Raw genomic sequence first — 15,482 nt, 5'->3', positions numbered from 1 at the left:
CCGAATGTCTCACCTGGGCCCGGAATGGCAGCATCAAGCACCCTCTCAGCCTAGCCCAGAAGTCAGAGTTCCTATTTCATCAGTTGCAAAGCAGAGACAATGCCATCTGCCTGATAGCAGAGCAAAAGGCGGGTGGGAGCAGGGTCCTCTGAGAGCTGGGGAGGGGCTGCAGTGGCCCTCAGTGCTGTGCACATGTGCCCTAGATACATGGGAATTGGACCTGGATCCCCCCTTCCCTCCAGCTCTGGCCACCGGCTCCTGCTGATGTGATGTTCTTGTTCTAAAAACAGATATGTCACACCTCAAGCAGATTTGCAGTCCCTTGACAGCAGCCTCATCTGGCACATAAAGGACCTCTGCCTCTCTGCATGGCTTCCCAGGGCCCCGGAGAACAGTGAGGGCCAGTCCAAGGGGGCTGCTCCAGAGGGCAGCACAGCCCCGGACTCCATCTCCCCAGCCCCTGTGGGAAGGGGAATATTCCTGGAGTGGGAACCCAGTTGGTCTTAGAGCTCTGCTAACAGACGGTTGGTACCTCCGAAGGCTGAACTGGGGAACCATTTTATTTTGCTGCCCAGCGTCTTTTTTTTTTTTTTTTTTTTTTCAGATGGAGTCTCACTCTGTTGCCCGGGCTGAAGTGCAGTGGCACTATCTCAGCTCACTGCAACCTCTGCCTCCCAGGTTCAAGCGATTCTCCTGCCTCAGCCTCCCGAGTAGCTGGGATTACAGGTGCCCACCACCGCACCCAGCTAATTTTTGTATTTTTAGTAGAGATGGGGTTTCACCATGTTAGCCAGGATGGTCTCAATCTCTTGACCTCGTGATCCGCCTGTCTTGGCCTCCCAAAGTGTTGAGGTTACAGGCGTGAGCCACTGCACTGGGCTACCACCCAGCCACTTGGTTCCTCTGGGTGACAAGATTCAACATGTCCCTGAGGCTAGGGAATTTCTGTTCAGAGCAGGGAGACCCTATCATCAGAGAGGAGCCTCCCACTTCAGGAATCCTGAGGCCCATGGAGCCTGGGTACCCTCTCTACTCTTCTCCCAGAAGGTATTTGCCCCAGGCACTTTGCAGACCAACCAGGAAGCATGGCAGAAGGCCAGGAATGGCTGGGGGCTGGTGGGAAGGATCAGGCCTGGCCCAGGCATTGCTGCTCTAGGGTCTCAAGGGTTCCCTGTCACTTTGGCCATTCTTCTGTTGCTAGTGTTCCTGGGCCCTTGGCAGCTGGGATCATTGCGGCCTCCCCACTGGGGGTGCTGGGGCCAGTCCTAGCCAGGGCAGAGAGTGGGTCAGCCGTCTCAGCTCCTTGAGTGGTTGGTGCTGGTACTGGTCTCATGGTTTTAGACCTGGCACCCAGTGGGTATGGGGAGCCCTGGGCACCTGTGGGCCTACTTATGGAAGTCATCCTCTTCCCTTATCAGGTACCGCCAACCCTGTGGTGCAGCTGCTGCCTCAGTTTCCCCTTGTGTTCCAGGTCCCCACTGTGGCAGTTGCTCTTCCCTGAGATCCAGCCAGTGGAGCCAAGTCCCTGGTGTCTTGCTGACTTCCTGCCAGCCCCTGAACCCAGAACTCTCTCTTTCCCTTGGCCACTGGCTAGGAGCCTCTACCACTGAAAAAACTCAGTTTCCTAGCCAGGTGCAGTGGCTCACGCCTGTAACCTCAGCACTTTGGTAGGCTGAGGCAGGAGGATCGCTTGAGAACAGGAGTTTGAGACCAGCCTGGACAACATAGTGAGACTCCACCTCTAAAAAAAAAAAAAAAAAAAAAAGCCAGGCATGGTGGTGCATGCCTGTAGTCCCAGCTACTTGGGGGGATTACTTGAGCCTGGGAGGTTGAGGCTGCAGTGAGCTATGAGGGGTGCCACTGTACTCCAGCCTGGGAGACAGAGTATGACCCTGTCTCAGTAACCAAAACCAAAACCGAACAAACAAACAAAAAAGGAAAAAACCCTCATTTTCCTTCCCCGTTAATATGGGTGATAATGCCCACTCTATAGAGTTGTTGGAAGGCATACTGATAGCATTTTTACGCATTTGACACTCCCTGGTAGATAGCAGGTGCTCAGTAAAAAGTGACAATGGGCTGGGCACGGTGGCTCACGCCTGTAATCCCAGCACTTTGGGAGGCTGAGGTGGGCGGATCACCTGAGGTCAGGAGTTCCAGACAAGCCTGGCCAACATGGTGAAACCCCATCTCTACTAAAAATACAAAAATTAGCTGGGTGTGGTTGTGGGCACCTGTAGCTACTCAGGAAGCTGAGGCAGGAGAACAACTTGAACCCAGGAGGTGGAGGTTGCAGTGAGCCATTGCACTCCAGCCTGGGCAACAACAGTGAAACTCTGTCTCAAAAAAAAAAAAAAAAAAGTGACAATGATCATTCCTGGTGTTAACAACAGACTTCCTTTTTTTGGGGGGTGGGGGACAGAATCTCCCGTTGCCCAGGCTGGAGTGCAGAGACACGATCTTGGCTCACTGCAAGCTCCGCCTCCTGGGATCACGCCATTCTCCTGCCTCAGCCTCCTGAATAGCTGGGACTACAGGCAGCTGCCAACACGTCCAGCTAATTTTTTGTATTTTTAGTAGAGACAGGGTTTCACCGTGTTAGCCAGGATGGTCTCGATCTCCTGACCTTGTGATCTGCATGCCTTGGCCTCCCAGAGTGCTGGGATTATAGGTGTGAGCCACCGCGCCCAGCTAATAACAGACTTATCTTTCTGCCTCTCACCTGACTCTGAGAGACTTTTGCTGCCATGATCTCTACATCTGAACTCCTCCCGAGAGCAGAGCTGCCCAGAAGGACCATCTGTGGTGATGGAAATGTTCTATGAATGCACCATCCAATATGCTGGCCACTTGAACACACGTGGTCCTGGCCCTTGTGGGCACTGGAATTGTGAGCAGCGTGACTGAGTATCTTAGTCTATTTGGGCTTCTGTTACAGAAAACCATAGGCTGGGTGGCTTAACAACACACATTTCTCTCTCACAATTCCAAGATTGAGGAACCAGCAGATTGGTGTCTGGTGAGGGCCCACTTCCTGGTTTGTGGATGGCTGTCTTCTCCCTGTATCCTCACATGATGGGGAGTGATATAGTTTGGCTCTGTGTCCCCCGCTTAAATCTCATGTCGAGACCAGGTGCAGTGGCTCACACCTGTAATCCCAGCACTTTGGGAGGCCGAGGTGGGCGGATCACCTGAGGCCAGGACTTTGAGATTAGCCTGGACCACATGGTGAAACCCTGTCTCCACTAAAAATACAAAATTAGCCGCGTGTAGTGGTGGGCGCCTGTAATCCCAGTTACTTAGGAGGCTGAGGCAGGAGAATCGCTTGAACCTGGGAGGCAGAAGTTGCAGTGAGCCCAGATGGCGCCACTACACTCCAGCCTGGGTGACAGAGTGAAACTGTGTCTCAAAAAAAAAAACAAAAAAAGAAAAAAAAAGAAGTTTCATGTCAAATTGTAATCCCCGGTGTTGGAGGTGGGGCCTGGTAGGAGGTGATTAAATCATGGGGTGGATTTCTCATGAATGGGCTGGCACCATCCCCTCCATGCTGTTTTCATGGTAGAAGGTTATCATGAGCTCTGCTTATTTAAAAGTGAGTAGCACCTCCCCACCTCTCTCTCATCCTCTTGCTCTGACCACGTGAGATGTGCGTGCTTCCCCTTTACCTTCCGCCATGATTGTAAGTTTCCTGAGACCTCCCCAGAAGCTAAGCAGATGTCAGAATCATGAGTCCTGTACAGCCTGTGGAACGTGAGCCAATTAAAACTCTTTTCTTGGCTGGGTGCGGTGGCTCACACCTGTAATCCCAGCACTTTGGGAGGCCAAGGTGGGTGGATCACCTGAGGTCATGAGTTCAAGACCAGCCTGGGCAACATGGTGAAACCCCGTCTCTACTAAAAATACAAAAAATTTGCTGGACGTGGTGGCAGATGCCTGTAATCCAGCTACTCAGGAGGCTGAGGCAGGAGAATGGCTTGAACCCAGGAGGTGGAGGTGGCAGTGAGCCAAGATCATGCCATTGCACTCTTGCCTGGGTGACGACAGTGAAACTCCATCTCCAAAAACAAAACAAAACACCCCTCTTTTCTTTATAAATTACCCAGTCTCAGGTTTTTCTTTATAGCAGTGCCAGAATGGACCAAGACAGGGAGAGAGGAAGCAAGCTCTGTGATGACTCTTCTCGAAAGGCTGCTAATCCCATCAAGTGAATTCCACCCTTATAACCTCATCTCAACGTGATCACCTCCCAAACTTCTTGCCTCCAAATACCAACACATTGGGAGTTAGGAGTTTGACATATGAATTTTGGAGAGTCCACAAACATTCTGCCTGTAACACTAGAAATGAAATTTTGATTTCATTTTATCTATTTGTTTGAGACAGAGTCTTGCTGTCGCCCAGGCTGCAGTGCAGTGGCGTGATCTCGGATCACTGCAACCTCCACCTCCCAGGTTCAAATGATTCTCCTGACTCAGCCTCCTGAATAGTTGGGACTATAGGCACCCACCACCATGCCTGGCTAACGTTTTTTTGTATTTTTAGTAGAGACAAGGTTTCACCATGTTGGCCAGCCTGGTCTCGAACTCCTGACCTCAAGTGATCCTCCCACCTCGGCCTCCCAAAGTGCTGGGATTACAGGGTGAGCCAGCGAACTTGGCCTTCCTTTAATTTTAATCAATTTAAATGTAAAGAGCTGCATGTAGCTAGGAGCTACTGAATTGGACAGCACAGCCTTAAGGAGAGTGGAAATCAGCTGAATCCAGTTGAAACAGGAGTTAAATCAGTTGGAGCCAGCCAACATTGGATGACCTTGGCTGAAACCACCTGAAACTGGTTGAAAGGAGCCACAAACTGTTCACAACCAGCTGAAGCTGAATTAACCTGGCTGAAACTGGATGAAGTCATTTGAAACCAGCTGAAACTGGATCAAACCAGCTGGCAGTGGTTGAAACCAGATGAAATCATTTAAGTAGGGTTTGTCATATTATTTTGCTTCTTGATGAACTAGTCCTGAGTTTTTTTGTTTGTTTGTTTTTTGTTTTTTTTTTTTGAGAGAGAGTCTTGCTGTGTCGCTCAGGCTGGAGTGCAGTGGTGAGATTTCAGCTCACTGCAACCTTCTCCTCCCGGATTAAAGTGATCTTCCTGCCTCAGCCTCCTGAGTAGCTGGGATTACAGGAGCGCACCACCACTCCCGACTAATTTTTTTATTTTTAGTAGAGACAGGGTTTCATCATGCTGGCCAGGTTGGTCTCAAACTCCTGACCTCAGGTGATCCACCCATCTTGGCCTCCCAAAGTTCTGGTATTACAGGCATGAGCCCTGGTGCCCAGCAGCATAAACATTTAGTTTTATTCTAACAAGGTAGCTTGTACATTTTAAGATATAAAACTGAACATCTTTTTTCCTCTCCAGAGAAACATAAGGAAAACCAAGGAACTTTTTACAACAAACATTTTTAAACATTTACAAAAGTAGACAGAAGAGTACAGTGAACCCCTGTGGACCCACTGCCCAGCTTAAATAGCAATCAGGATTTTGCCAATGTGCTCCAAACTATCCTCCCCTTCCCCTCTTTTTCTTGGCTGGGATGTTTTAAAGCAAATCCTAGATATGTAGTGAAAAGAAAATGTAAAAATAAAACAGAACAAAAATTACAATGCAGAATACCATTTCCAAATAAGATCTGGCCAGGCGCGGTGGCTCACGCCTGTAATCCCAGCACTTTGGGAGGCTGAGGCGGGCAGATCACATGAGGTCAGGAGTTCAAGACCAGCCTGGCCAACATGGCGAAACGCCATCTCTATTAAAAATACAAAAATTAGGCCAGGCGCAGTGGCTCACACCTGTAATCCCAGCACTTTGGGAGGCCAAGGCGGGCGGATCATGAGGTCAGGAGATTGAGACCATCTTGGCTAACATGGTGAAACCCCATCTCTACTAAAAATACAAAAATTAGCCGGGTGTGGTGGCGGGCGCCTGTAGTCCCAGCTACTCGGGAGGCTGAGGCAGGAGAATGGCGTGAACCCGGGAGGCGGAGCTTGCAGTGAGCTGAGATCGTGCCACTGCACTCCAGCCTGGGCGACAGAGCGAGACTCAATCTTATAAAACAACAACAACAACAAAACCCAAAAATTAGTCGAGCATGGTGGCATGCACCTGTACTCTCAGCTACTTGGGAGGCCGAGGCACGAGAATCACTTGAACCTGGGAGGTGGAGGTTATAGTGAGCCAAGATCGCACCACTGCACTCCAGCCTGGGCAACACAGTGAGACTCTATCTCAAAAAAAAAAAAAAATCTGTTAGGCTGAGGCTGAGTGCAGTGGCTCATGCCTGTAATTGCAGCACTTTGGGAGGCTGAAGCAGGAGGAACACTTGAGCCCAGGAGCTTGAGATCAGCCTGGGCAATGTAGCAAGATCCCCCAACTCTACAAAAATATAGAAGCCAGGCTTGGACCAGGTACATGCCTGTGGTCCCAGCTACTTGGAAGGCTGAAGCAGGAGGATCATGTGAGCCCAGGAGCTTGAAACCAGCCTGGGCAGTATCAGAGACCCCATCTCTACAAAAAATTTCAAAATTTAGCCTGGCATTGTGATGTGCACCTATGGTTCCAGCTACTTGGGAGGCTGAGACTGGAGGATCATTTGAGCCCAGGAGTTTAAGGCTGCAGTGAGCTATGATGGCACCACTCAACTCCAGCCTGGCTGAGCAACAGAGTGAGACTCTGCCTCTAAAAAATAAATAAATAACAAAAACTAGGTGTAGTGTGTAGTGGGTCATGCCTATAATTCCAGCACTTTGGGAGGCTGAGGTGGGAGGCTAGATTGAGCCTAGGAGTTTAAGACTAGCCTGGGCAACATGGCAAAACTTGTCCCTAAAAAAAATACAAAATTTAGCCAGGCATGGCAGTGCACACCTGTGGTCCCAGCTACTTGGGAGGCTGAGGCAGGAGGATCATCTGAGCCCAGGAGTTCGAGGCTGCAGTGAGCTGTGATTGTGCCACCACACTCCAGCCTGGGCAAAAGGGCAAAACCCTGCCTCAAAACAAACAAATATACAACAACAACAACAACAAAAACCCTCAAACAAGATCCTTTATGTTCTTCAGTTTCTCCATCAAGCAGCAGGGCCCAAGGTAGCATTAGAAGTGGATTTTCTTTCTTTTTTTTTTTTTTTTGAGACGGAGTCTCGCTCTGTCGCCCAGGCTGGAGTGCAGTGGCACGACCTTGGCTCACTGCAAGCTCCGCCTCCTGGGTTCACGCCATTCTTCTGCCTCAGCCTCCCCAGTAGCTGGGACTACAGGCGCCCACCACTATGCCCAGCTAATTTTTTATTATTATTTTAGTAGAGACAGGGTTTCACCGTGTTAGCCAGGATGGTCTCAATCTGCTGATCTTGATCTCGTGATCTGACTGCCTCAGCCTCCCAGAGTGCTGGGATTACAAGTGTGAGCCACCGCACCCGGCCAAGAGTGGATTTTATATCTAAAGCTACAGTTTAAACTACAAGGGCGTCTGCTAAATCCCACCCAAGGAGAAGCTAAGTTGTCAAAATGCCCACTCAACCCTCCCAAACATCTCAAACCCACCCTTTTCTGATCTCTACTCCAACGTTTTTTGTTTTTGTTTTGTCTTACACCAGGAGAAGAGAGAGATTCGTGTTGACAAGTCCTTGTTGTCCAGAATCACACGGATACAGCTGTGGGGAAGGAAGGAAGGCTGCAATGCTGCTGTTTCCATGAACATGCCTGGCACCCTCCAGGTGTCAGCAGGGCCAGGGGAGTGGAGAACTGGTCTCCCTCTCCGCTCCTCTATAGAACACAGTAGTGTGAGGATTCTGTACAGGTTTTGTTGGGAAAGAAAGGAGTAAAAAGGGACTTGGGACAGAAAATGTTTCCTCCTTTTCAAATAAATTGTGCATCAGGATGTAGAGAGAGTGGAAGAGGGAGTTCAGAGGCACCAGGTGACCAAACGTAAGAGAAAAGAACAGTCTGGGTGTGGTGGCTCATGCCTGTAATCCCAGCACTTTAGGAGGCCGAGGCGGGTGATTCATCTGAGGTCAGGAGTTCAAGACCAGCTTGGTCAACATGGTGAAACCCCATCTCTACAAAAATACAGAAATCAGTCGTGCGTGGTGGTGGGTGCCTGTAATCCCAGCTACTCGGGAGGCTGAGGCGGGGGAATCGCTTGAACCCGGGAGGTGGAGGTTGCAGTGAGCCCAGTGCACTCCAGCCTGGGTGACAGAGCGAGACTCCGTCTCAAAAAAAAAAAAAAAAAAAATCAGATGACCCGCTGTGGAGCTGACTCTATTCCCAAATCAGTATTTTCATCAAGGTAAAAATCTAGGCTGGGCTGGGTGGCTCCAGCCTGTAACCTCAGCACTCTGGGAGGCCGAGGTGGGCAGATTGTTTGAGCTTGGGAGTTCAAGACCATCCTGGACAACAGGGTGAAACATCGTCTCTACCAAAAATACAAAAAATTAGACAACCGTGGTGGCGTGCACCAATAGTCCCAGATACTTGGGAGGCTGAGATCAGAGAATCACTCGAACCCGGGAGGTGGAGATTGCAGTGAGCCGAGATTATGCCACTGTACTCTAGCCTGGGTGACAGAGTGAGACTCTGTTTCCAAAAAAAAAAAAAAAAAAAAAAAAAAAAAGTAGGGCTTAAATCGGGAGAGTGACACGATATCAGATCATTACACTTGCGAAAATCATTACACTTGTGAAAAGATGAGTGTCATGAATACTTAGTGTTGGCAGAGATTTGAAACAAAGAATTCTCTCATATGTGCTGGCGGGAATGGAAGTTGTACAAACACCAAGGAAACCCCAGCACCAGCAATGGATTCACCCACACCCCATGACCCAGCAGCTCCACTCCTGGGTGAATGTTCTAGAGAGGTGTGTGTGTGCAGGAACGTTCATCACAATGTTCACAGTGGTGCTGGAAGGACCCAAGTGTCCACCAGCAGGAGAAATGAACAAATGCACTGTGGCATATTCTTTATTTTCTTTTTCTTTTTTTTGAGACAGAGTCTCACTCTGTCACCCAGGCTGGAGTGCGGTGGCGCAATCTCGGCTCACTGCAACCTCCGCCTCCTGGATTCAAGTGATTCTCCCACCTCAGCCTACTGAGTAGCTGGGACTACAGGTGTGTGCCACCAAACCCAGCTATTTTTTTTTTTTTTTTTTTGAGACGGAGTCTCACTCTTGTAGCCCAGGCTAGAGTGCAAATGGCATGATCTTGGCTCACTGCAAGCGCCGCCTCCTGGGTTCACACCATTCTCCTGCCTCAGCCTCCTGAGTAGCTGGGAATACAGGTGCCCGCAACCATGCCTGCTGATTTTTTGTATTTTTAGCAGAGACAGGGTCTTAGCTAGGATGGTCTCGATTTCCTGATCTCGTGATCCACCCTCTTTGGCCTCCCAAAGTGCTGGGATTACAGGCATGAGCCACGGCACCTGGCCCCGTCTAATTTTTTGCATTTTTAGTAGAGACGGGGTTTCGCCATGTTGGCCAGGCTGGTCTCAAACTCCTGACCTCAGGTGGATCTGCCCACCTGGGCCTCCCAAAGTGTTGGGATGACAGGCGTGAGCCACTGCACCTGGCCATTGTAGCATATTCTTAGAATGGAACAAGAAAGAAGAAGCTGCTTCTTCATTCAACAACATGTATGAGTCTCATGTTCAACATGTATGAACATAACGATGAGACCAAGGAGTAACACACGAAAGCATGTATAAAATATGATTCAATGCATACAAAGTCTTTTACTTTTATGTGTATATATATATATGTATGTATATATATGATATATCATGGCTCACTGCAGCCTCCACCTTCCAGGCTCAATTATATATATTATATATTATATAATATATATAATATAATATATATAATATAATATATAATATATAATATAACATATAATATAATATATAATATATAATATATTATATTATATATTATATATATAATATATTATATTATATATTATATATATAATATATATATATTGAACCTTCCAGGCTCAATTATATATATTATATATTATATAATATATATAATATAATATAATATATATAATATAATATATAATATATAATATAACATATAATATAATATATATTTTATATATAAATATATTATATAATATATATTATAAAATATAATATATAATATATAATATGTATGATATATATTATATAATGTATATTATATTATATAATATATATATATTTTTTGAGACGGAGTCTCGATCTGTCGCCCAGACTGGAGTGCAGTAGTGCAATCTTGGCTCACTGCAAGCCCCGACTCCCGGGTTGAAGCGATTCTCCAGCTTCAGCCTCCTGAGTAGCTCAGATTACAAGGCGCACGCCACCATGCCCTGCTAATTTTTGTATTTTTAGTAGAGATGGGGTTTCGCCATGTTGGCCAGGCTGACTTTTTAATATTTTTAAACTCTTATTTCAATAGCTTGCAACATTTTTATTTCTGAGATTTTAGTGCACCTATCACCCGAGTAGTGTATATTGTACCTGATGTGTTGATTTTTATCCCTAGCACCCATCCCCCGACCCATGCATGTCAAATTTAAGAACAGGCAAAACAGGTCAGGTGCAGTGACTCACGCCTGTAGTCTCAGCACTTTGGGAGGCCAAGGTGGGTGGATCCCCTGAGCCCAGGAGTTTGACACCAGCCTGGGCAACATGGTGAAACCACATCTCTATTAAAAAATACAAAAAAATTAGCCAGGCGTGGTGGCGTGCACCTGTAATCCCAGCTACTCTGGAGGCTGAGGCAGGAGAATCACTTGAGCCCAGGAGGTTGAGGCTATAGTGAGCTATTGTGCCGCTGCACTCCAGCCTGGGTGACAGAGTGAGACCCTGTGTCAAAAAAAAAAAAAAAAAAAAAGGCTGGGTGCGGTGGCTCACGCCTGTAATCCCAGCACTTTGGAAGGCTGAGGCAGGCGGATCACGAGGTCAGGAGATTGAGACCATCCTGGCTAACACGGTGAAACCCTGTCTCTACTAAAAATACAAAAAATTAGCCGGACGTGGTGGCGGGCACCTGTAGTCCCAGCTACTCGGGAGGCTGAGGCAGGAGAATGGCGTGAACCCAGGAGACGGAGCTTGCAGTGAGCCGAGAACGCACCACTGCACTCCGGCCTGGGCAACAGAGCAAGACTCCGTCTCAAAAAAAAAAAAAAAAAAAAAAGACCAGGCAAAACAATAGTATTCAAGAATACATATTTAGGTGGGATAAATGATGAAATTATTGTATTTTATTATTTCTTTCTTGAAGACTCCACTGCCACCCAGGCTGGAGTGCAGTGGTGTGATCATGGCTCACTGCAGCCTCCACCTTCCAGGTTCAAGTGCTCCCCTGCCTCAGCCTCCTGAGTAGCTGGGACTACGGGGCACAGACCACCACACCCAGCTAATCGTTTTTATTGTTTGTGGACATGGGGTCTTGCCACATTGCCCAGGCTAATAGATAGTGAACTTATTTTAAAGGAGCAAGAAAAAAATGTCCATCTGCACATGAATGGATAAAGAAAATGTGATATATACATACAATGGAGTATTTAATTCAGCCTTAAAAATAAGGAGATCCTGTCATTTGTAACACTATGATTGAACTTGGGGATGTTATGCTAAGTGAAAGGTCAAGGTGGGCGGATTATATGAGGCCTGGAGTTCGAGACCAGCCTGGCCAACATGGTGAAACCCTGTCTCTACTAAAAATACAAAAATTAGCCAGTCGTGGTGGGGCACACCTATATTTCCAGCTACTTGGGAGGCTGAGGCAGGAGAACTGCTTGAACCTGGGAGGTGGAGGTTGCAGTGAGCCGAGATTGTGCCACGACACTCCAGCCTGGGAGATGGAGTGAGACTCTGTCTCAAAAAAAAAAAAAGAGTCAAACTCACAGAAGCAGAGAATAAGCTGGTGGTTGCCAGGGGCTGGGAGGAGGGGAAATGGAGAATTGTTCTTCAATGGGTGCAAAGTTTCTGTTATATAAGGTGAATAAATTCTAGAGATCTGCTGTCAAAATAGTACCTATAATTCACAAGCCACCAAGCCAGACCAGGTCTCAGTCTGCAGTGAGCCTATGCCCCAGGGTTGTGCCTTTTACAGATTTCTCTCAGTTCCATCCCCACTGCCCTTTAGGCTACATAGGAAGGCTGGGGGAGCTGGAATAGGTATTTCTCTTATCCAGTTGTGGAAGGAGGTGGGTGAGGTTGGATATTTTCTTTTCTGCAGGCCAATTAGGCTCTGGAAAAATAGTTTCAATAGAGGGCAGGCCTCGCTAAGAAGAACAGAATGTTCTAGGCATTTAAAAAATATATTTTATTTATTTTATTATGTATTCATGTATTTTTGAGATGGAGTCTGGCTCTCTTGCCCAGGTTGGAGTGCAGTGGCAAGATCTCGGCTCACTGCAACCTCTGCTTCCTGGGCTCAAACCACCCTCCCACTTCAGCCTCCTGAGTAGCTGGGACTACAGGTGCCTGTCACCATGCCTGGCTAATTTTTGTATTTTTTGTAGAGATGAGGTTTTGCCATGTTGCCTAGGCTGGTCTCTAATGCCTGGGCTCAAGTGATCTTCCTGCCTTGGCCTCCCAAAGTGCTGGAATTACCGGCGTACCCACCACACCTGGCCTCTAGGCAGATTTTTATGTTTTTATTTTAAATTTAATTTTAATTTTAATTTTTTGGTATCTAAAATACCAAAATACCAAAATACCACTCTGTCACCCAGGCTGGAGGGCAGTGGCATGATCTTGGCTCACTGCAACCTCCGCCTCTTGGGTTCAAGCAATTCTCCTGCCTCAGCCTCCCAAGTAGCTAGGACTACAGGTATGCACTGCCGTACCTGGATAATTTTTGTATTTTTAGGAGAGATGGAGTTTCACCATGTTGGCCAGGCTGGTCTCGAACTCTTGACCTCAAGTGATCTGCCTGCCTCAGCCTCCCAAAGTGCAGGGTTTACAGGTGTGAGCCACTGCGCCCAGCCTAGGATTTCTTTGTCTTCTTCCAGTAAGTGTTAGTTCAAGCTCTCCTCTCCCTACTATTGTTTCTTACTGAGTCCCTCAGCAATCCTCCAAAAACCATATTATAGATCTAAAATTGCTCTTCAATTCTGGAATTCAAAAAGGTCTGGAGGCTGGGCGAGGTGGCTCATTCTGGTAATCCCAGCAATTTGGGAGGTTGAGGCAGGAGGAGGGCTGGAAGTCAGGTGTTCAAGACCAGCCTGGGCAACATAGCAAGATCCTTGTCTCTATATCTCTACATCTCTACAAACAATGAAGAAATTAGCTGGGTGTGGTGGCATTCACATGTAGTTTCAGCTACTCAGGGGGCTGAGGCAGGAGGATTGTTTGAGCCCAGGAGTTCAAGGATGCAGTGAGCTATGATTGCACCACTGCACTCCAGCCTGGGTGACAGAGTGAGACTCTGTCTCTTAAAAAAAGAGGAGGCATGGGTGGACACGGTGCTCATGCCTGTGATCCCAGCACTTTGGGAGGCCGAGGTGGGAGGATCACTTGAGCTCAGGAGTTTGAGACCAGCCTGGCCAAGATGGTGAAACCTCGTCTCTACTAAAAATACAAAAATTAGAGGGAGGTGGTGGCGCAAGTCTGTAATCCCAGCTACTCGGGAGGCTGAGGCAGGAGAATCACTTGAACCTGGGAGGCAGAGGTTGCAGTGAGCTGAGATTGTGCCATTGCACCACTCTGCACTCCAGCCTGGGTGGCAGAGTGAGACTCTATCACAAAAAAAAAAAAAAAAAAAAAAAAAAAAAAAAGAAGGGGATATTAAGATATTCAGATAGAGACACCAGGGGTGTGTGTGCACAGAGGAAAGACCATGTGAGAACCCAGCAAGAAGGCGGCCATCTGCAAGCCAAGGAGAGAGGCTTCAGGAGAAACCACCCCTGCCAACATCTTGATCTTGGACTTCCAGCCTCCAGAGCTATGAGAAAATAAATTTCTGTTGTTTAAGCCACCTGGTCTGTGGTATTTTGTTATAGCAGCCTGAGCAAACTAATACAGCATCTCAAAGATGCCTCTAACCCAACTCCATTCCCACCCTAAGAAAGAAACTGTGGAGAACCTGCAAGTTCAAGGGTATAATTTTGAGGTCAATACAGTAAGTCTGTCCTTTTAAATAGACCAGACCCGTGAATGTAAATGCCAGCTCCCAGACCCTCCCAGGAAGGCTGAGTCTCAGCCCCAGAGAAAAAGAGGAAAAGCCAAGGACACTCCCTGCCTCCCTCATCCCCTCCTTCCCCTCCATGGGGCTGGCTGAATGGGAATCTCATGAACTCCTCAGCCCTCACAGGCTTCAGCCCCGTGGGACTCTCCTTTGTGGTCAGAGAGTTATAAATTTGCCTTGTCATGGCACAGCCAGCAGGCCTGCCCTGTCCTCCTTCTAATCAGGTCTGCAGACCCCAGAGCCTGCCACTCACCTGCTACTATCCTGGCAGCACGCAGCCACCTTCCCAACAGAGGCACCGATGATGAGCACACGGGTCAAAGACCTTGACCCTGCCATAGCTTTCTCCAGACCATGGCAGCATGGAGGCTGCTCCAGTGTCTGGGCCCGAAAGCTGGGTTTCCCTATCGGCCCTTCTCCCAGCCTCTCTCATCATTAAAACAGCCATCCTTCATGGCATCCTGCATCCAGACTCGCCATGCATTGATCAGCTCTATTAACCTACTTTTCATTCCAAAGCCACACAGCCATTCCTACCATTTCTGTCCTGTGTAAATCCTCACTGAAAGCACACTGCACGCCCTTTGTCTTCCTGCTATTTTTTGTTTGTTTGTTTGGTTGGTTTTCTACTCTTTTTTCCTAACGGTTTTTCTCTCTCCAAGGCACATGATCCCACAACCCATGTGATTTAAAAATTCTCTCTGGGGCCGGACATGGTGGCTCACATCTGTAATCCTGGTACTTTGGGAGGGTGAGGCGGGTGGATTGCTTGAGATCAGGGGTTCAGACCAGCCTGGCCACGTGGTGAAACCCCGTCTCTACAAAATACAAAAAGTAGCGGGGGGGTGGTGGCGCAGGTCTGTAATCCCAGCTACTCAGGAGGCTGAGGCAGGAGAATCGCTTGAACCTGGGAGGTGGAGGGTGCAGTGAGCTGAGACTGTGCCACTGCAGTCCAGCCTGGGTGACAGAGCAAGACTCCATCTCAAAAAAAAAAAAATTATCTTTGGAAGAGTGAAATTCTGTCATTTGCAGGAACACGGGTGAGCTTGGAGACCATTATGTTAAGTGAAATAAGTCAGGCACAGCAAGACAAATGGGCTGGGTGTGGTGGCTCGTGCCTGTAATCCCAGTACTTTGTGGAGGTGGGGGGATTGCTTGAGCCCAGGAGTTCGACACCAGCTTTGGTAACAGAGAGAAACCCCATGCCTACACAAAATAAAAATAAGAAATTAGCTAGGTGTGATGGTGTGCCCCTACAGTCCTAGT

Source organism: Pan paniscus, chromosome 6 (genome assembly GCF_029289425.2).
Source record: "Pan paniscus chromosome 6, NHGRI_mPanPan1-v2.0_pri, whole genome shotgun sequence".
NCBI lineage: Eukaryota > Metazoa > Chordata > Mammalia > Primates > Hominidae > Pan > Pan paniscus.
Note: the sequence above shows the minus strand (reverse complement) of the source record.